Source organism: Callospermophilus lateralis, chromosome 7 (genome assembly GCF_048772815.1).
Source record: "Callospermophilus lateralis isolate mCalLat2 chromosome 7, mCalLat2.hap1, whole genome shotgun sequence".
Taxonomy (NCBI): Eukaryota; Metazoa; Chordata; class Mammalia; order Rodentia; family Sciuridae; genus Callospermophilus; species Callospermophilus lateralis.
In genome coordinates this window covers 56,827,535-56,850,067 of record NC_135311.1, presented here as the reverse complement: position 1 = coordinate 56,850,067, position 22,533 = coordinate 56,827,535, and the positions used below count along the sequence as shown (strand labels likewise).

Below are 22,533 nucleotides of genomic sequence, written 5' to 3'. Positions count from 1 at the left end.
AGGGACCCAGATTCGTTGGGATGCATGCAGAGAGGAAGCATGGAGTCAGAGCCCCTGTTCGCTGTACCCCTCCCTCTCTCCATCCTAGAGCCATCGCCTCTGTAATTCTGCATTTAGAGGGGGTCACTGCTTGGATCAGACAACCACAGACAAAGTGGAAAGGATTGAAACCCAGGGAGATGAGGCTGTCAGCGAACATTGCTGATAGATTCCTAAAGTGCATTGATCATACCTTCCTCTTCCCACAACCTCCAAATGTACATCCATAGAATGGGATTGATCCCAGAAATGGAGCTAGAAGAGGTAGGCTGAGTACAGGGCAGGTGACAAGGGATCACTGGATTTAGCATTTGCAGGTGGGGAGACCATCTTTGCAGCCTTTGCCACCTCTGTGAGTTGCTGGTATCCCCTCATCTCTGGGGTTAGGGGATGGGGAGGGTACTTGCATTACTCCTATGGTCCCACTGCACCCCTCCCTCCCCCCCGCACTCCCCAGATGTCTCTTTTGGATGCTCTGGAGAGAGTCAGTCTTGCTGTGAATCTGGAAAGCCCCCCTCAACTATGCTTGAGTGTCTGGAATGTGGGAGTTCAGTCTCCAAGGAACTTACACAACCCCATCGTCTCTGCCACCCCCCAAAACTGAAGGACTTGAGGTCTCAGTCAGATGAGGTATCTAGGAAGTGGGAACACTTCTGAGAGCCGTTCTTAAGGACTCACTCTGTACCAGGCACCCTGTCCCATACTCAACCTATACAATCTCACTTCATTCTTCCACCACCCCTCTGAGTAGAGAGACCCATTTCATAGGTGAGTAAAGGGACTCAGAGAGGCTTAGTAACTTGCCTAGATCACAGAGTACCTTTCCTATATCCGTCTTCCTTTGTCATCTGACGGGCAGCTGGCTCTCACCTTCCTGGATGGAAAGGGGTTAGTGATGCCCAGATTACTTAAGAAAGTAAAGTCCCATCTGTCTGTGCCCTGGGGGATAGGTTGTCACAGTAAAGGACAAAAGCATCAATGACCTCCCTTCCAGCATACTGCAGACAGGGTTAGTGATATCTACATACTGCTTACAGGGCACCAGGGTGCCCAGGGGAGTGCTCAGGCTCTTCTTTCAAGGATGGATTATAATGACTCAGAATGGTGAAGCCGTACCCAGATACATAAAAAACCCCCAAATAAACCTTGATGTTAATTGGGTGGGGGAGCAAAAACCCCTTTATGCTGTAGAAAGAAACCCTGGGCAATTCCGCGTGAGTTCTAGCTCCTGAGAATAGTGAGTGGTGTTCAGGGAAGGGAGAAAAGATGCTATTTGGGGAGAGAGGATGGACCTCAGGCCATTCCCAGTTTTAATTACTAAGGCATATAGCTCACAAACAAGTCCATTTATCACAATCTCTCCCCTTCCCGCCCCATTAATAGCATCTCATGCTGTATATAGAAGATGTAGCATTTAAGCCAGCCTACTTCTAGTGACTCGCTCTTGCCCCGTGTCTCTGTGTATTTTGTTCTCAAGTCCTGTGTCCTAATGGACTGGAGACAAAGAAGGAATCTGGACGTACTAGAATGGCCCTGTGTTTTCTCTCCAGTAGTCAAAGTCCACTCCAGTTATCATAGGGCAATGGCCAGAGCTGGGCCCACATTGCATCTCGACCCCAGAGGCACCTGAGCAGAGGGCTCACCTCTGCTGGGACCCGTTTTGCTAGCCTTCCTGTCCTAGGAGCCCAGGGTTCCTGAGCAGCAGGCTCAGGCTCCTCTCCTGCTTCCTGCCTCATGCCTGTTTCTAACCGGAGGAACAGCGCAGCCTTAGATCCTCTTTGCCCTGTGCCCCTGTCCCCAATCTCCAGACCCACAAGAGCTGGAGTTCCAGAGAGGCTCTGGTTGGCCAGAGCCTTGGCTCTGTGCCCTGATATTTGGGAGAGGAGTCGAGTTGTTGTTTTCAGTCTTCACAAATACTCATTATTCCTTGCTTTGTTGGCATTTGGTCTCATATACTGTTTCCCATTAGCTTCGGGATTAAAGTCTCATTACCTAGGACACCTGTCCTCTGGACATATTCTTTGTCCCTCGGCCAGCTGTCCTCTTTTGGGAAGTATGTTTGCTACCCAGGCACTTCCTCCCCTCGCTGCTCCAGTGAGGAGGAATTTGAATGCCGGACTGGGCTGTTAATTTTCAGTGACATCTGACAGCTTGTGCCAGAACCCAGGCATCCTCTTCTTTTTGAGGTCCTGAGAATCTGGCTAGGGGGTCGGACAGGTTAGGGCCTAAACCTCAAAGAAGCTGAGCAAGGAATTGTCATGAGAATTGTTTTCTGCCCCAGTCCTAGATCAGGCTGGGTGCTGTCAGTCTGGGATTTTTGGGCAGCTTGGTTGGAGCATGAGAGAGGCTCATGTTAACTTGCCTCCCTGAGACCCTGATCCTATTCCAGAACAAGGGGAAGAATGTGGATTCCCGCTTCCCCTCTGGACTAAGAGTTGGCTTTCTCTGACCTTTTTTACAGCATCCCGAGAAAGGTAGCTGAAGTTTTCCAAGAATAAAATCCCACAGGTTTGGAAAAGTGTCTACACATTGGGAAGTAACCCAGCTTTTCTGTGCTCCTTTAAGCCACCACCAGCTTCTGCCCCACCTCCATACCAGTACCTCCTTCCCCAACCACATGGGTCTTTGAGCAAAGGATCTGTCGCCTCTCTCTCTTTTAAGTCACATCATTAAAATGTTTCTCCTTGTTACTTCCAGTGTTGCATCCACTGCTGCTTCTTCTCCATCTGTCCTTCTTTTGATTCCTGTTCACTTCTGACTTCTTTTCCTCCGTCTCCCTTCAGCTCTCCTTCTTAAACTTTTCCAGCTGTAACTTCATTAAACTGCATCCATTCAGATGTTACAAATTCAGAATTTATCCAAATTGAACCTGGACGAAGTGGCTCTTGTCTTTTCTCACTCTCATGAGAAACAGTGATGAACAGATTAATAGCTGAGACAAGACTGCAAAAAAAATGTGCAGGGGACATACACCATGGAGAGGGACAGATTGTTTCCAAGCAGACTAGGTAGACAGTTGGCATGCTGATGACAGTGCATTCCTATCTATTCAATGAAGTAGCCCTCCCTCCAAAGATCTGCTTTTATTTTATTTTGTTTTAGTCTGTGAAATCCTGCAATGGCTCAAAGAACAATGAAAATGCATTTCCTTTCAATGTTTTATGATTTCGTTGCCTGTTTCATTGGCTGGGATTAGCCTACCCCCATTTCTATAGAATTGGTGATGCTTGACTATAAGGCTGCTTTAAGTTCCCTTTTGAATTCCCTCTGGGGGCTCCGTCTAATTTTCCCCTCTTCTTGTTTCTTTTCTTGTTTTATATCCCAGTTGTTTGAGAATCCAACAACCCTCTCTTTAGGTTTTGAGAATTAATGTTGTGAATCACTGCCACAGCCTCAGGGGTCTCTTCATTTGACCGCAAGAATGGTCAGCTGTGCCTGAGAAGACAGAGGTCTAGAGTCAGACTTGGGACAACTTGCCTGGCTTCTGGGTAATAAGAAGATGAGAAGATTTGTTTTTTTTTTTTTCCTTTTTTTGGTACTTCCTCAATAGCCTCAGCAGCCTGAATTAAGTCACTGCCCCCAACCCCAGTGTTGGGGCCAGTGGCACTTAGCTAGCACCCTTACCCCTTTCTCTCTCTTCATCTGCTTCTGTGCCTTTGAGGGTCATCTCCAGAGACATTTAGCAATATCTCACTTTTGGAGGTTGCCATTCATCTTCTCCTGCCATAGTCCACTTCCTGTAAGCTGAGATAGGAAGCCGTCTGATCTCAACTGTGTCACTTTTTGTCCTCATGAGCTTGGTGAATCGCCCAGGACCTTTGGGTCTGACGTAGAGGCCATGAGATGTGGCTGTGTGTTCTTCTCTGGTCCATTCTGATCTTTGCACCCCCTAGAGATCCTGGAAGAGAGTCCACCTCTGCACTTACAGGGGCAACAGCCCAAGTGTGGGAGAAAATACACTTTCCTTGCACGCTCCAGTGGGTTAAGAATGTTATCTGCAAATGGCCTCATGAGGGTGCCTGGTTCTAACATGCTAAACTCTTAGAATCTCTATGGAAAGAGAATTGTGAGGCCTTTCAGTGCATCTTCCTCTGGGCACCCTTCCTCTTGTGTACAGCAACATCCATGCCCCTACCCTGGAGAGAGGGTCTTGTCTATTATTGGAAGCAATTCTAGTTGATTTTTACCAGGTGCCCAAACTGACTCCTTTGGCATAGGATCCACTCAACAGAATCATCCAGAGGGATGTATCTTCTCTTCTGCAAGCCAGCAGACCATCTTGACGATCGCAGTCAACGCCCCTTCAGCATTCCCTTCTTCTAAATCAATGTTCCTATGTTTGTGTCTGTCTTCAGGAGACATGATTTGAAGTCTTCCTATCTATGCAGAGGCCATTTACCTAGAAATTGGGTTGCCCAGAAGATGTGGGCCTCGGAAACTCAAATTCAATGATCTGGAAATTTCTTCTGGGAAACTGCTTGGTCCTTCCCCCCCCCCGTGGAAACAACTCTTCTTGGTGGCAGGGATCCCTCTCTCCCACCACTAGGACTAGAGGAGAAGAGCATCAGCCTATTTAGTTCACACCTGTGTTCTAGTGTCCAGATCAGTGCCTGGTGTAATAAATATGAGTGAAGTGACTAAATGAATTAAAGTGGCTAGAATTTGGGGTGGCTATTTTTTTATGCCACACCCTTCTGATGGGGTGGTGTAAACGTGAACTTTTGAGACCATGGAAATGACAGTAATGCTTATGCTTACATTAAAGAAGGAAGAAAGAAAAGGAGAGTGGTGGGGGGAGGAAAGAAGGAAAGAAAGAAAGAAGAAAAGCTAGAAAAGGGAATGAAGGAAAAAATAAATAACTGAATCCTTTACCAAAGAGGTTTGACGTGGTTGCTCTCCTGCATTGTAGCAGAATCCTGATTTGTTTCACTGACAATATGTTATTTTATTTGCTTTTCAGTAGATCTTCATCTTGATGCTTTCTTGCATACTCTTGGAAGCACCATCCATGATGCCCTGGGTGAAAGACCCACAGAGACACTCTTTTTACTCCTGGCAGTCCAAGTCCAAGTTCAGGGTATGGCGAAAACTGGTGTGTGACCATATGGAGTCACATCCTTCGCCTGAGTGGAACATGTGGGCTGTGGGTGGTCCCTTCCAAGATGACCATGGCCACAGACTTGTGCCACATGGCTCAAGACTTTTGCCAACTTGGCATCATCAAGTTGGTCCCCAAGACTTCTCTCTTCCGCCTGTGCTTTGTTTGTGGTCCCAAAGGCCGAGGCTGTGTAGACATTGAGAGGTTGTATTGGGATTTATTTATTAGTCAAATATTTATATAGTGCTTCCTCTATGCCAGGCTCTATGCTAAGTGCTTTACAAATATTAACTCATTTAATCTTCATGATAACCCTATGACATTATTTTTTTCCTTATTATTTTTGCCTTAATTTTTTTTTTTTTCAACGAGGAAACAGAGCCATGGGGCCCTTCAGTAGCTAATGGTCACTAATGTATTAAGTGACCCGTGTTCCAACTTTGGCACTGCAGCCTCCAGAATCCCAGTGCTTAGACTTCAGGTTTTTCTGCCTCGTGTTTTACTTCTCTGTAGATTTAAGGTCTGTGCACCTAGCCAAACAAAACAAAACAAAACTAAAGACAGAACCAATAATACAAAAGTAGCAGCAGCGACCCATTTGTACCTCACATGCAGGTGCATTTATTAACTCATCCATCACCTGCCCAGTCATGTGGCTCCACTAACAAATCTTGGTAGCATTTTTTTTTTTATTTGCTCACTTTTAAATGGTAGGCTACCGTCGACACATTCAGAGGTTTGATTCATTCTCAAACAATCCAAATATTTCTAAAAAATTGTGGTTCTGGGTACACTTTCATCTGATTCCTGAAGTCAGGAATGCTACTTGGAAGGAACGGCAGTCACAGGGGATTCATGTGGATTCTCTACTGAGCTCGTGGCTGGTCATCTCTCTACAGCCCCAGGATAGACAGTCACCGGGATGGAGCAAATAGTCCTGCTTGCTTGAAAAAGCAAAATGAGCAGGCCGTGGCTTCCCTCCCTGAGTCCTGTGATGTTTATTGGCTGTGATGAATTCTGATTGTGCTGGGGACAACTCAGACCTGCAGAACAGCTCAGTGCAGATGCATAGACATTGTTAACACAACAAATGAGATCTCCACATCCATTCTGAGCCTCTCTGTATGAGGAGAGCTGTCTTGTGCACACACAAAGCCAGCAGCTGTGTTTTTCAAGTGGACTGTGAGAGAACTGGGAATAGGGGGAACTAATTTAAGCCATTCTCCTTGGTCCGTGTTTATTAAAAATATATTCATTTCAATTGTCAGGAGTGCATATTTTAGAGAATAAAAGCACTCTGACTGTCCAGTAGATAATCTTGAAGATGAGGTCAAAGAAAACCCCAGCTGTTCCTCAACTTCAATGTCAAGTAAGAACTCAATTATCTAGGACTCAAATAACTAGAATCCTTTTTTTTTTTTTAAACTGGAATAAAATGTTCAAGCTCTACTTCTAAGAAAAATACAAAAGAAGCCCCTATCAGAGATTTACTTAAGAAAAAAAAATCCAGAATCAACTTCTATGATCTGCAGCTATTAAATTAATAGTTCAATTTCCTAGTCGGTCTACATTTTATTTAGCTGTTCTCTGTAAAGGGTGCAAAAAATTAGACTGATGGTCCTCTCATGAAGAACTCTTTATTCTTAAAAAAAGAATTAATTATATTCAGTATACACTACTTAATTAGACACGAAAGTTTTTAGAAAATTCTTCAAAGCCAAGAGAGTTCTCATTAGTCCTTAGGAGTAGGAATAAGTTATTCATGTAATAGTTCATCTGTTTGGCTTTTTATTGTACCTATCCAGCAACATAAATTTCTTCCTTCTTCCCCTGAAAAAGAGGAAGGGTACGATTAGGGGTCTAAAGTATCCAGTTTGCCTTGCTCTTGGCACAGAACAAGTTACCGAACAATAGCTGAGCTTATTTTTCTCCCTTCTGCAGCATTAATATAGCTCAGAAATCCAGGAACATGGCAGAAGCCAAAGTCTGGTTTCCATGTGCTCCACTTGAGTGAGCAGCAGTATTCATGGGGTCCTCAAGGACAGCATTCTAATTGAAGCAAAAAAAGACTGACCAGGTGAACTCAGGGGCTCCAGGATCCTCATTTGTTCTTTGGAGACCTAAATTTTTCCTAGCTACACGGTGAGTCAAGACTGGGACAAAAAAATTCCAAGTTTTTAATTTGGTGCTCCTTGGTCCCATTTCTTTTCAAATCTGGAAACTCCACGAAGGTCAGGAACTATGGGGTGGAGGGGGAGAGGTGGGAAGATCATGGTTCTAGCTCCTCATTCAGGCCTCATGCAGAGCAAGGGTCTAGTGAACTCTATTGGTGTTCTATTCAGAATATCATTTGACAAAAAGGTTGGCTGCTAAAATAGTGTAAAACGTTTTACACCTTTTACTAGCTATGTTACCTTGGGCAAGATATCAAACCTCTCAGAGTCTTAGTTTTTCCATCAGTGAAGAGGGGAAATGGCATCTATCATATAAAAATGTACTGAGGATTACAGGATATAGTGCATGTTAGACTTTGGTCCAATAGCTGGCACATAGTGATCCATCAGTAAATAATAGTCTTTAATTTCCCAAGCAGGAAAGACTATGAAGGAAAGTGATGAGCAAAGTTTTGTTGATTTTCCTGTTAAAGAAATTCATTTGCCATTTTGAGCAAGATTTCCTGTCTTGAGTGCAGGGCACAGCATGTCAGAATGCCAACAGAGTTTGGTCTTTACAGGAGACAACTAGGCACTTAAGGAAATCTAAACACGTTTTCCTTTCTTTGGGACCATGGACAACATTACACAAGGCTTTAAGCAAATAAACAACGGATCTTGCCTTGAACCGCTCATCTGTTAATTGTTTCTCCATGCTCAAATATTAGTTGGCATTTGCTAAATGATCAGGCCCAGCTGGAGAGACAGGGAGAAATCATTAAAGCCGAGGCTTCTTGGGAAAGTGAGATGTATGTAAGAGGCAGTCCCAAATGCACACAAGGGTGCCTGGCTCAAGTTGGAAGCCCTGTATTTAAATTTCTGTTCCATCATGTTTGAGTTCTGAAATTAGTCTTAACCTCAGTTCCTTGTTAAAAATTGAGAATGATAATAGCTCCAAAGGTCGCAGGGTTAGAAGGACTCACATGGGGCAAGGCAGGTGGACACATTTAGAAATTGCTAAGTGCTATTCAAAGGTAAGATGGTCTTTCCATGATCCAGATGATTAATGCACAATACTGCGAATGAAAAAAGGAAGAAAAACGAAAATCCTCAGGCCTGAACGACCAGAATGACTTTATTTTTTTCCCCCTTGGTCAGGTTTGCTGCCCAATTCATTTACTCTCCCCGGCTCACTACACATCAGAGAGAGCCAAGGAAGACGTATGCAGGAGGGAACAGCAGACCCAGGCAACCATTCAGATGATTCAGGCAAAAGAATTCGTTTGTTTGATAAATTAGATATTGCAGTAAAAGTGGCCTACAGGGGAGGGGCTTAGCTCAAATTGCTAAATTAGGCACATCTGTAATCATCATGGGAGGGTAACAGGCGGTTCCTGGGTGGGGTGGGGTGGCTCGCTGCTTGCTGCTTTGCTGGAGCACGTGGCTGACAGCCTTGTCCCCATTCCCTCCCATGGCCATCTCTGTGTATGTCTCTCTCTGAATTTCTTTTCCTCTGAACATCTCTCTCTAGCCTCCTCTTCCAACTCTGAATGTCTCTCTCTTGAATCGTTTATCCATCTCTGATTTTCCCTTTGACTTTCTGCTTCCTATTTTCTCTCCTGTTATATTTCTACCTGGTCATTTCTGTCTCTCTCTCTCTCTGACTTAACCTTAAGGTTTCTGGTCTCTTTCCTCTTCCTCTCCCTTTTTCTTGCTGCAAGTTTCTGACTTGTCTCTTTCTCTCTCCATCTGTTGGGCTCCCTCTCCCATGTGCCTTGTTTCTCCCTGCACCTGTTTCCTTTCCTGTCTTTTTGTCTGTCTCTGTCTGTCACTGCCTACCTGCCCCCCGCCCCCCACCAGAAAGCTGCTTGCCCACTCACAAAATCTGCTTCTTTGTCCCTCCGTGACCAATTTTTCTTTCCTCTGGTGAGGAAAGTAGCTCAGGCCTTAACCCATTTCCTCCGGCGTATCCCAATTAATTAGGTGAGACCTGGGATCGCACATTTCAGAATTAGAAGAATATTTATTGAGTACCCTGGAGAGAATTGGGTGGAAGATGGCAAGGAACCAGAGCAAGCAGGGAGGTCACTGAGCTCAGGGGATGGGACCGGGAACTGCTGTCAGAGGGGCCACGTGGTCTGGGCATGAGGACTGCCTTTCTAATTGCTAGAGGGCACTGGGAAAGGTCAGATCTTGGAGGACTGTTTAGCAGTAGGTAAGGAACCAGGATCATTTCCTTGGTCACCATGCTAGTCCTTGGAACCACACACGATAGGGTCCCTGGCTTCAGACAGCCTTCCTAGCCGCCTTAAGAAGCACTTTTTTTTTTTTTCCAGAACCTACCCTTGGCTCTGCTGCCCAGCTCAGCCTCAGCCCACGGGGCATCCAAAGTCTTCTCTCAAGTTATTTGCTTCCGTGGTATGGTCAAGAGACATTTAGAAACAGCCTAACTACAACCCAGAGTTATGACTCATTGTCTGCTAAACATACCAGATCTAAATCCACTTGGGATGCACCTTGCCTGCTGGTCTTCAGGAAAGTACTGGAGGCCTGAATGGTGCCTATATCCTGCAGATGGTTTCCCAGAATTTCTCCATGTTGGGAAAAGGAACCTCAGGTTGACAAATATCTTCTCTGGTGGTTCCTCTTTGGCCAGTGAGCCCTGGAGCCACTCCTATGAAACTGCCATTTAAATTGTCCCGGTGGATGAAAGTATGCTGGGCAGAAAGCCCTTTAAGGCTGGGAATAGGGACCCCCTTCTTCCTTTCTTTACGTTATGGCTGTGTGGGTACCAAGACTTGAGGGATAGTGATGATCCAAACAGACAGGGCTGCCCTTCTTCAGGACACTTAGGTTAGTGTCTCTTGACACTCTGTGTCCCCTGGAGCCCACCCTGGTGTTCATTCTTTTTATGGGCTGCTCAGTAGATGTTTGTGGACCTGAATTGCATTAATGATAAACACCCAGCTCACAGAGTACTGAGTGGATGTTAATCAGAGTTTCTCAACTTCACCACTAAGGACATTTCAGACTTGATAATTCTTTGTCATGAGGCCTGACCTGTGCATTGTAGGATATTGAACAGCCATCACTGGCCTCCACCCATCAGAAGCCAGTAGCACTTCCCTCCTCAGTCATGACTATCCAAAATATTTCCAGACATGGCTGAATGTCCCTGCAGGAGGTGGAAAATCACCCTGATTGAGAACCACTGGTGCAGGTTCACCGTGACTGCCCAAAGGGAATGGGTCCAACTCCATGATTCCATTCTCCTTCATCGCACCAGAGAAGCAGGAGTCTTTCTAAGAACTCGGGAGGCCAGAAAAAGAAGAAGACTTTTGCGGGGGAAATCTTTATTGAGATATCATTTACCTACCGTAAAAGTCATGCTTCAATTTTAAAGTGTAGAGCAAAAAAGCCAGATAATGCCAAGTGTTGACAGGATGTAGAGCAATAGGAATCTTCACACTCAGCTGCTGGAAATGTAAAATTATGCAGACCCTTCAACTGCATTATCTGGGCTTCTTGGTTGAATTTGAATGGGTATCACGGTGCGACTTTGATTTGCATTTCCCTAGTGATCAATGATGCTGAGTTACTTCTTATATTTACTTTCTTTGAAGAAATGCCTGTTTAAATACTTTGCCCATTTTAAAATTGAGGTATTTGGGTCTTTTTTTTTTAAATCATTAAGTGTAAGATTTCTTTGTGGATTCTGAACACAAGTCTCTTATCAGATATGTTTTGCAAATGCTTTCTCCTGTTGCATGATTTGCCTTTCATCTTCTTGATGGTCTCCTCTGATGCACAAATATTTTAAATTCATCTATTTATTCTTTGGCTGCTTGTACTTTCAGTGTCATATCTAAGAAGTCATTGCCAAGTTTGAGAAGTAGCAAAGATATACTCCTATATTTTTTTCTAAGAATTTATAAGTTTAAGACTAATATTTAGGTGTATGAGCTATTTCCAAGTGACTTTTGCATATCATGTGATATAATGGTCAACTTGATTCTTTTGTGGGTGGAAATCTATTTGTCCCAGGACCATGTTTTGAAAAAAAAGCTGTTCTTTCTCCACCGAATGATCCTGTCACTCTAACTGAAAATGAATCAACCGTAGATATGTAAGTTTACTTTTACCCTTTCAATTTTATTCCATTGGCCTGTATGCCTATCATAACTTAAAGTTCACTGATGTTTTTAATCACCAAGAGGTGGTAGGAATAATTAATTCAATAATTAGAAGAGTGAAGGAGCCAAGTCTTCTTGCATAGATGTGTGATTTAAAAAGATAATGTTGTCAAATTTTAGAATCCACAGGGAAAAAGTAGTTAAAATTCAGTTTGGTATTTGCCTCAAGGTTCATGACTGATCAGGGGCAGAGCTGGGATTGGAACCCAAACCTCTTGACGGTTCAGGGCAATAATTGTTCTCATTCCTGGGTACGGAAGGTCAGCTCTCTAGGTGTGAACCCTGGGTTTGCTTGATTTCCTTTCCCAGAGCAGTGAGATTCTGCGTTCTCCCTGACTGCTTGGTCCACAATAGTGAATGGGGGGTGGTGGCATGTGTCTGCTCTTTCCTTGACAGGCTGAGAGAAAAGAAAGCCAGCAAGGGGAAAGCATTTGGAAAATCCCAAATTGCTATATAAATGCCACTAAATGATAAGATTGCCACCTCGATGCTCTTTGAGGAAGGTTCAGCATGTCACAGGCATCATAATGGAAGGAAACAATTCACTCCCTGAGAACGCAGAGTGTGGGAGCTGGACTCAGGTGCAAAGGGAAACTTGGGGTGGTCTGGGCACCCAGTTGGGGGAGCAATTTCCTCTAAATCCTCTCTGTAGAAGGCAATAATGGAGTCCTATCTACTTCTGTCTCTGCAGCGACTGGGGCGTGCTGAGTCCTCAATAAATGCATGTTTGGTTGTTGATGTCAGATGTTGTATAAACAGAACCTGCTTTCTCTGGTTACTGAGACTTCTGCAGAAGGGTGGTCTCTCCCTCTCTGGCAGAGTCTGTGTGTGTTTGTCTCTTTCTCCCTGTATGTTTTTTTCCTATGTTTGTAATTTCTCCCTTCCTTAAACTCCATTCGCCTTTGCTGTCTACACCATCATGTATTCTGATATTTACCTTTTTATCTTTGCATTCTGGCTTTGCTATTAAATTGCACCTTTTTTTTTCTTTCTTTTTTTTTTTTTTTTTTTTTTTGACTCCAGGGGTTGTGTGTTGTACTTATTTGGGTCACCAGTATTTAGTACGGGCTACTCGGTGTGTGTGTTTTTTTTTAGATGGGGAGGTTGGTCCCTCGATAACTAGTAACCTGCTGCTGAATTTGAGGCCAGGGGTGTCAGCCCTTCCCTGTAGGGCTTTCCGCCGACCAACTGCTGTGTCTGATGTAGGTGGGTATCGGGGGAACCAGGATTTTGAAAAGTCTGAGTTCACAGATGTGAAATGAATGAAAGAGAGAGAGAGAGAGAAAAAAAACAAACTATAATCATAGCCTGTTAGTGTCTGTACCCACAGGCATGGCAACCTCTGCCCTGTGTCCCCACTGAGACCAACACCAGATAAAGCTATGACTATTGAGAACTGAATGCCATATCTCTGTCTGTTCCTCCTACAGGTCCGTGAATCAAAAGGCCTATGGAAGGAAGCCAGCGACCTTTGGGGTTGTGCACACCTGCTCAGAGAATCTCATTGTGTGATCTCTTCCTTGTTTAGGGCTCTGGCTGACATCTTAAGACAACAGGGACCAATCCCCATAGCACACTGTGAAAGAGAAACTATCTCGGCTATCGATACCTCTCCCAAAGAGAACACTCCGGTCAGATGATCCTCCAAAAACCACTACACCCCTGTGCATACTGCCGAGCAGACCCCAGGTATGTGAGAGCTGATTACTTGAATCCTTGCTGAGAATGTGGCGAAATTTTGGTGATGTTCCTGTTCTGGTGCAGCAGGTCATGCGGGATTGTGCAATGAAGGATACCCCAGTGGACAGACAGGCTTGTGAAAGAGATTGGGGACTGTCTTCCTGGGAAAGGTTTGTTATGAGAGAGACCACTGCCAGCCAGTGTCTGGACCCAACAAGGACTGGTGACTTGGGGCATCTGCAAGTTATTGAGAGGCTGGAATAAATCTCTTAAGTGAAAGGTGGCTTGGAGCAGACATGGTGGAGTGGAGGGAGGACACACATTCGTTTCTATGGCTGAGAGGTTTGTGCTGCCTGGGATCCTGGGTACGTAGCAAGAAAGTCTGCATCCCGAGGCAGAGCTTCCTCAACTGTTAGACTCTCAGAGAGTTCTTCCTGAGAGGAATAATATCGTATTTTAGGGTGATCCTTTCCTGTGAGCTATAGACTTCTTTGATAAAGAGCTCTCATAGAAAAATGCAATACAGTTGTCTTTTGGTGTCTGTGGGAAATTGATTCCAGGACCCAATAGGACACCAAATTTTCATACTCAAGTCTCTTAGTATGAATGACATAGTATTATATCTAATTTATACCGTCCTCCTGTGTACCTCAAATCATTCGATTACCAACAACACCTAATATAATGTAGATGCTGTAGAAATACCATGTAGTTTAGAGAATGACTACAGTTTTAGTAAAGATACAGTTTTTTAAAAAGAGTTTTGATTAATGGTAGAATCTTGTTGCGTAGAGTGTTGCAGTTGGACGCAGAACCTGTGGATATGGAGGACAGACTGTACTTTGTACTTTTTTACTTGATCATTGTTGTAACGCTATGACGGGAACTGGGTAGGACTTCTTTTCCTTGTCTTGTGGATCAATCAATGAAACTCAAGGAAATTTTAGTGACTTGAGCAAAGCCAAGGTATAAACAATTATAAAAACATTAGTAATATAACCTAAATATGTACTGGGCTCTTGCCCAGTGCCAGGGTCATGCTGAGCACTTTCCATTTGTTTTCTTATTTATTTGTCACAACAATTTTAGAAGTACTTGTACCATCTTCATTCTGAGAAGTGGCAAAGTTAGGGAACTTTCCCAAGGTCAACATGATCAGTAAGAAAGAAAACCAGGGTTCAAACCAAAGCAAATAGCTAAGAACAGTCTGGATTGGAAAAACCACCATGTCCTTACACAGCTGGGGACAGGAATGAAAGATCTCTGAGTGCAAATATCCTTAAAAGTACATCTTGAGAAGTCACATCTCACTGTGAACATTACCAGTGCTAGGTCACTGATCCCAGTCCCAGACACAACTTTTACTTGGGTGCTTGTTTCTGGAACTTTTACACTTGCCACCTGTAGAGGTTTTCAAGGGGTCTGAACTAAACCTACAATAAGGATAGACAGCCACTAGGTGGCGATATGAGTGTCCAAGTCCAAAACTTGTCAGAGAGGGACTTATGAGATCAAACTCATTCTTTAACTTCTTAAACTTATTAAGTCATATTTGCCTTTAAGGTAGTATTCTTAAGTCTTTTGAGCATTCTGATAAAAGCTAAGGACATTCTCCCTTGAAAATATACATATGCATATAAATAATACATATTCATCCAGTAGTTGTGTAGGATTTAAGGGGATTCACAGACTCCCTCCAAAGTTAGAAGTCTCGATTTTAAAGGTGAAAATGAGTGATCCGCCTTTGCATAAAGTCTAGGATGCATTTTCAGTCTTAATAGCCTAGATTCTTGAAATGGAAGCAATAGAAAAGGAGTCTTGGCAAAAAAACCCGTCTGGAACAGTGGTCACTTATCTGGTTGTGTGTTAGAAACAGCAAGAGAGTCCTTAAAAATGCTGAGGTACAAGCTCCTCAAATTAATCAGAATTCCCAGGCAGTGGAGCTGACACCCGTATTTTTGAAAATCTCCTCGAGGTGATTCTAACCTGCAGCCAGGGTGAAAAATCCCTTATCCAGATGGATTCCTTCATAACCTGAGTGAAGACTCTGAATGCCAGTGATCCTCAATTTGGCTCACATTAGAGTCACCTGCAGAGCTTGAAGCATTAGGGATGACTGCGTCCTTCTCTCCAATATCATGATTTCATAGGTGTGAGGATGTTGTCTGATCATGGGAGTGGGTGAGGTTTCAAGCTTTCCTGAACGTGAGCCACATTTAAGAATCAGTGGATTTGGGAAATTGCCTAAAGGTGCCATTCTAACCAATCCTTACTGTCGTTGATGTTGATCACTCTGAATTCTAACCTTGATCATCTCCCCAGCTTTGAGGAAGGTATTCTTTTTGGTGGTTGTTGTTGTTTTGTTTTTCCAAAGATGCATCATTTGAAGTCAATCTCCTCTAGGGCCTTGTTTGAGATTCTGCAACTTCAGGTCACTTTGGCATCCATCAACAGCGCCCATGGTTATTTATCCTAACCCTTCCATTCAGTTTTTTTCTGTCTCATTTACAAGCGCCAGTTCCCAACCACTGAATCCAGGCTGATTAAGTGGACACTCTTGATTTGCCCTTAAATGCCCTTCTCTGGGCAGGAAGTTTTGTCATTTCTTCTGGTTTCCACATGCACACTCTCACTTTTAGTGAGCTAAAGAGAATAGCTTACAGTCCAATGATTCACTTCTATGTTTTAAAAAAAAAAATCCCTCCCTGTTTTTCTCAAATTATGACTTTCCACTTTGCTTTTCAGGATGGGAATGGTTTCCCTGGCCCAGAAAGCATTCTCAGTGGTGAAACCGAAATGTAAAAAGCAATTTCACAACAAGTTACATCTTCCATAGCTTATAACAGACACAATGCTTTCCCAAATAGCTGTTATCCTGTGCCACACAATATCGCAAATTTGAGCTCAAGTTTTAAACAGAACTTTGGATACATGTTCAAAGTGGAAATTTACTGTGATTTTGTACTCATCAAATCAACCAACCACCAACTGTAGTAAAGTGGCAAGAGTTCTTAGGGGGATATTAAGAAAGATCCAGAAATACCAGGAGGCATCAGAGCACATGACTGGCTTTGCTACTCAAAATGTGTTGGTGGACTGGCTGCATTAGCATCGCCCAGGAGAGCCTCGGGCCTTTAAGATGGTAGTCTTAAATCTTTTCAGATCTGAAAAAAGCTAAAGACATTCTTCCTTGAAAATGTACATATACATAATGAGGTGAGATTCTACCTCACCTGCTGAATGAGAGTTTGCATCTTAGTGAACTCATCTGACAGAGTTTGAGAAGCTAGTAAGAGCGTGGGCTGGGTTTGGGCTTTGGTACTTTCATTGTGCATGCTATCCTGGTGTTCTGGGTTTCCTGGCCTGCCATTGAGACCACTGACTCTTGCTTCCTAGAGTCATTTTATGGGTAGAAAGAGTTAAACCAAGCAGATCTTTTAAAATAGGTTCCTGCCTATAGCAAACACTCACTGTTGGCCATGATCAGGATGTGGAAGTCTATCCACAATTTCTGGCAAAGGAGTCAAGTGAATAAGGAAAACAAAGACATCTTGCACTGGTGTTCTGAGGTCACACAAGGTCCACAGAGTTGTGTCTGGGATGATAGCCCATGGGACTCTGGTTTCTTGTGCTTATCTCCTGCATGAGGCTCATCCTCTGGGAATGAATGTGGTTTGGGAGCCAACTTGGTCAGGGTTTTGAACACTGAAAACACATGCTTGTTTGGTTTTGAGAAGTGGAATGAGAGTCCTGCAGGAATAACAAAAGTAATGATAACCTAAGTAGCACAAGTACTATGCATTGAGTACCTAGGATGTACTGGATGCTCTGCTAGGTACCTAGTACCCAGAATATTTCTTAGCTGTGGAAACTCATTATCTACATTGGCAGAAAGATCCTCTTCCTTGACCTAGGAGTCCAATTCATCCAGGATACCCTTCCCCAACTTTAAAGGGAGCATCATAATGGTCACTTACTTGGACATAGAAGACCGGTGAAGCCTATCTCCATTCTCCACTTCTCAAACGTGGCTGTCTGTAGGCCCTTGCTACTCAAACTTTTGCCCATGAGCCAACAACAACTCTCTCATGGGAGTCGTTTGAAAACTCACAGAGTCTTGAGCTCCACTCCAGACCTACTAAATCGGAGTCTGCATAAACAAATTTTAACAATATGCCCAGGTGATTTGTGCACACAATGTAGTTGAAGAGAACCCTTCTAGTACAGTGATTCTTAGTCTTGGCTGCCCATTGGAATTGTGAGGGGGAATTCTAGAAATTCTAGTTCCTGACTGCCACCCCAAATTTTCTGATCAAATTGGTCTGGAGTAGGACCTGATCATCACTGCTAATAGTGTTTTAAAAACTTTCCACGCTGTTCTCATGTTCAGCAAACTTTGAGAACTAAAAGCTCTAGAGGGAGCCTTCCAAACACGGAAAGCATCCCTTGAAGATTGTGGAATTCGGGTTCACCCAGAAGATGGAGACTGGCTGGTCAGAACCAGTGGGCTCTAGTGAGGCATCCTCTCATGGCAAGTGGGGACAAAGGGAGTGGAGGACTTGGGCTTATATGATAGAGGAGCTCAGATGTGAATGGAGACACCTCAGGAGTCACAGGCACAGGTACAAATATCAGAATGAATTAGAAGATCAAGCGGAACCTTTGGGAGCACCACCAGAGCTGGTATTGCAGGTCTTCTGAGCTCAGGATCCCAGCGGCCTCCTGTAGGGCTTGGTCTTCACAGATGGGGAGGAGGGGACATCTAGCATGTCTGCTTGGCTTGACTACCTCCTGAAGAGCCTGACTTGGGTATCTGGAGAGAATAGGGTGCCCATCCTGAGCAGTAGCCATGAGATCATATGTTGAGTTTCCAGGATGTTGATATGCAACTCCCCAGCATTGAGAGTCACATCAGCTGGAGGCAGTAAATATTTATGTCCCATCTACACACCACGGTGCATTGTATAAATGAGTAATCGGTCATCCTGCCTATTGTCAGAACCACAGGCTCGAATGGAGGACTAAGGGAGCCAAGGAGCATGATTCTGTAAGCTTCACCGAGACCAAGAATGATGGCTGAACAGTGACAGGGATGCCTTGCCACCACCCTGCCCCACCCATCACCCTGGCCCTTCTGACTTGTGCTCCCACCACCTTCTGCCTCTCTCCCTGCACTCTAGACACACTGACCTTCTTAACTCTCTCTCTCTCCTCTTGCCATTCATGTTCTGCCCTCAAGGTATTTCCCCCTCTCAGTTCCTGTGCCCCTAAATTTTCTAGCATCAGATACTTGCTCTATGAAATTCAGTTCTGAAATGGCACCAAATTCAGAGAGGCCTCTGGTAACCCTGCCTCTGTCCCCAGCCCCTGCACCGCTCTCTTACCCCATCTGACATCAGAGATTTGTTGGCTCAGGTGGTTTTGGTCTCTGCCTTTATCACAGTGTAGGGAGGGTCCAAGTAGGAAGGGGTCTCAACTGTTCATCACTGTGGGATCCTAGAACCAAGAACATCAGCCGGAAGATCCTAGCTTCTCAGTAACAGAGCAGAGAGCGCATGGATGACAACACAGTCCTTTACTTGGAGGGATGCAGGAGCCAAAGAAAAGGGATAGGTTACACAGCTGCATGCTGAAGACCTGTCAAGGTTGCATATCTGTTCAGTAGCCCTTTCTGCAAAGCAGGTGTGGAGTTGGTCACCAGGTGGGTTGCTGAGCTGGGTGGCCCTGGTTTCCAGTGCCCAGGCTTCTTACCAAGCCCCAGGGTCTCTCTTTTCCTTCCTGAGGCAGACCCAGAACTTCCCAGCTCAGTACAGATAGAGGCTGGGAGTTTTACGTTCATGGCTGGGCTCAGAGAGGCCATAACCCCTGCAGCTGAACTCTGGGAAACATCTGGTAGACCTCAGCCTCTTAGGGGAAATGGAATTTTTTTCTCTTCTCAATCATCCCCAAGGAAACAGAACAATTTTGTTCTAGAGATGATAGCCTTGGAAGACTTTGGGGATAGTGATGTAGTCAGCCCAATTGTACGTGGCTTGTGAGCAAACTGAGGCACAGGAGGGTCACCTAAGTGGGAGGCGATAAAATGGAAGTACCAAGTATGTTGGGGAAGTATCTGGCACGAGGAGAACACTATTTGAGGTGTATACTGTCTGATATGTTGATCTCTGTTCACATGTGGCTGTTGAGTGCTAATCACTGAAATTGATTTTACCCCCTTTTTTTGTATTTTTAATGCAACCATTAAAAAATGTAAAAGTTTGTATGTGGCTCATGTCTGCGATTCAGATTGTTTTTCCATTGGATGAAGCTGATATCAATGACAGGAGCATGGAGGGTCCACTTGAATTCAAGTTTCAGTCATGAATAGAGCCATCCCTGTCCCTCACGGGCTTCTGGGGTATCCGAGGAGACGAAACAGGTAGCTGTGTGACGTGTTAGAGGAACACTGGGGAGAAGGAGTGGCCTTTGGTAACTTGAGCTTGTGTCTGACTGGTGATGAGGAGGATGCGGATCTGGAGGGAGATCTTTCCAGGAAGAGGGAACAGATAGTGCCAAAGTCCTGAGGTGGAAGCAAAACTGGCTTGTTCAAGAAATAGGTAAAGTGACACCGTTGTGTGGTGAATGAAGGAGTGGGCGGTCATGATGAGATCAGAGGGTCGGCCTGGGCCAGCCATTCATTCAGGGTCTTGGAGATCCCAGTGAGGAGCATGGATTTAATGTGCTGATCTGATTTCTGTTTCCACAAGAGCGTCCTGATTGCTGAGTCGTGGAAAGGGACAGGGCAGCCAGTTCACCTTTCCAATAGCCTGGTGGGCCAGTGGAGAACTTTCTTCTTCCTCCACAGGAAGACCTTGTCCTATGAAGGGCTCAGAGTGAGCAGCGAAAGATTCAGAAGCAGACCAATCAGGATCCAGCTCCCATCTCAGCTTGGACAACCTGGGCATTATTAAACCAGGGCTCTGACACAGGGGCTGGTCAAATTTTATCTGCAAAGGGCGAGATCCCCAGTGTTTTCAGCTGTGTGAGCCATAAAGTCTCTGCCCATTTCTGCCATATTCGGGCAAAAGCAGCCACAGGTGAGTGAGTGGCGGATCTGTTTTCCCCATAAGATGATGTTTACAAACAACAGGGAGTGGGCTGACTTTGGTCCTTGGGCTCTAGTTTCCCAATCTCTTTTGGAAAGCCACAACCACCTTCCATGTGCCATTTCTTTATTTAGAAAATGAGAGTGGAGACTCATTCTTTGTGGGGCTATGGTGGGGTGTCATGGCAAACATTGAGTTCAGGGGTGCTCTATAAATGTATAGCTCCATTCCCCTCTGGGCTCTCTTAAGCCTATGGCCAGGCTGTCTCTTGGTCTTGATTACAAGCCCCCTCTGCTGTTCAGGACTCACCATCCCCCCTGTACCTTGGATCCTATTCACTTCTAGCCCATAGACACCTTCCTCCCTTGACTGACTTCATTCTCCCTCTGCCAACATCCTTCTCTGCTGCTCTGTGCCTTCAACATGTGAATGGGCTCAGCTCTGCACCTTTACCCAGAAGGATGAGCCCACCCTCCAGCTCCCACTCATCTCACTCCTGTTTCTGACAACTGAGTTTGGCAAAAGAGTTGTCTATACCTGCTGCCTCCAAGCCTCTCTCCTGCCCACTCCTCAGCCCATCCCCCGACTGCTCAGCAGCATCCTTCACACAGCTGGTCTCTGATGTCAGCTGAGCTCTCTGTTCCCTGAATGCTGACTCCCTCCTCTGGCCCCAGTGCCCTTGTGGGCTGCAAAGAGACCATGGAGAGCACTGACAAAGAGTGTCGGCCCCATTTCAGATCCCAGCTCTGCCCTTCCTCCCGGCAGAGCCCCAAATCCCTCTGTGCAGTCTCTCTGTGCCTCAGTTTCCTGGTCTGCAAACTGGGGATAAGAATGTCCACCATGTGTTCTGAGGCTGAACGGTATTGGTAATGTCTTCCATTTCCCGTGGGGTGTTCAGTTCCCTCCTCCATCCTCCTGCGTGGCTCCGTTCCTGACACACCTTGAGCTGTCTAATAAATATTCATGAAGTGAACACACACTAAAAATCCAATATTTGGGTTAGAAGACCCTGTAAGTCCTGAGGGGGAACAGCAGGTCATGTGTGAGAGTCACAGTGGTGGAGCCGACTCTTTGTTCAGTGTGAACCAACAGAGCAAGTCCGTTCTGGAAACAGCTGCCATCAAGCTGCATGGGAAGAACCTCCTTTGTCACCTAAAGAGGTGACAAACCCATATGACTTGGATGCGTAGTGATTCCCAAAGGTGCGTGCATTGAATTCTTGATTCCCAGCCCAACACCAATGTCCAAGGTGGGGCTTGGGGGAAGCAATTGGATCCTGAGGACTCTGACCTTTGGATTAATTTGATGGTGTTGCAGGAGGTAGTGGGCACTGTAGCAGGTGGGACCTAGTGAAGGAAGAGGGTCACTGGGGGTCTGCCCTGGAAGGGGGTTTCTTGTCCTGGGGTTTTCTCTCTCTCTGTTTCCCAGCTGCCAAGAGCAGCTGATCTCTGTCCTGCCTTCAACCATGATGTTCTCAGCTCAGTCCCAAAGCAGGAGCCATCTGATGGAGGAAACTGTAAGCGGAAATCAATTTTGCCTCCTCTAAGTTGCTTGTATTGGGTGTTTGGTCCACTGCAATGAACAATTGATGAACACACATGCCTGCTGTTCTCCTGGCTAGTGGGTGACACCTGAGTAGCTGAGTGCTGACCGTAGGCAGGCCCTGTGCTGGAACCAGTCCAGACACAGGTATTGTCACCTGTATAGAAAACGGGAGGCTTCAGTGGCACGGAGGGATGGAGCAGCCACAGGTGAACAAATGGCAGAATGTGAGTCTGCCCTGGCACACCCAACCCAGAATTCATCCTCACTTCTCTTGGGATCCTGTGACCCTAGGCTCAGTGCCCAGGCAGGTCCAAATCACCCTCCATTCTTAGCGCCAGACTTATCCTGAAAGGAAGAGGTATTCCCACTCCGTGCCACCATTCAGAAAGGGAGTCCAAGCTGGGGATGTCGCTCTTGGGAAGAGCACTTGTCTGGCAGGCATAAGGCCCTGGGTTGGATTCCTATTATTACAAAACCAGAAAGGGAGTCCCTCCTGAGTCTCTGTCCTCCAATTCTTGGGAGCAAATTGCTTTTCTCAATGCCTTGGAACAGGTGTGCCCAGAAGCAGTGTTCCAGAATCCAGAAGAGGTGCCCTTGCTTTGGCCAGGCTACTGTGCCCCACATGTCCTCCCCACCCCAAAGGCCCTATCCTGCAGGGTTGCAGCATAGACTTGGCCAGCTTGGCCAGAGAGTGCCTGTTTCTTGGCCCTCCCACGAAGGTGGCAGTCAGAGTAGGGGGC

General features: G+C 45.3%; 1 pseudogene; it reads left to right on the top strand.

The window, feature by feature from the left end:
* Window positions 1–22,533, top strand: part of LOC143404315 (protein shisa-6-like) — a 40,284-nt pseudogene that overhangs the window by 8,052 nt on the left and 9,699 nt on the right.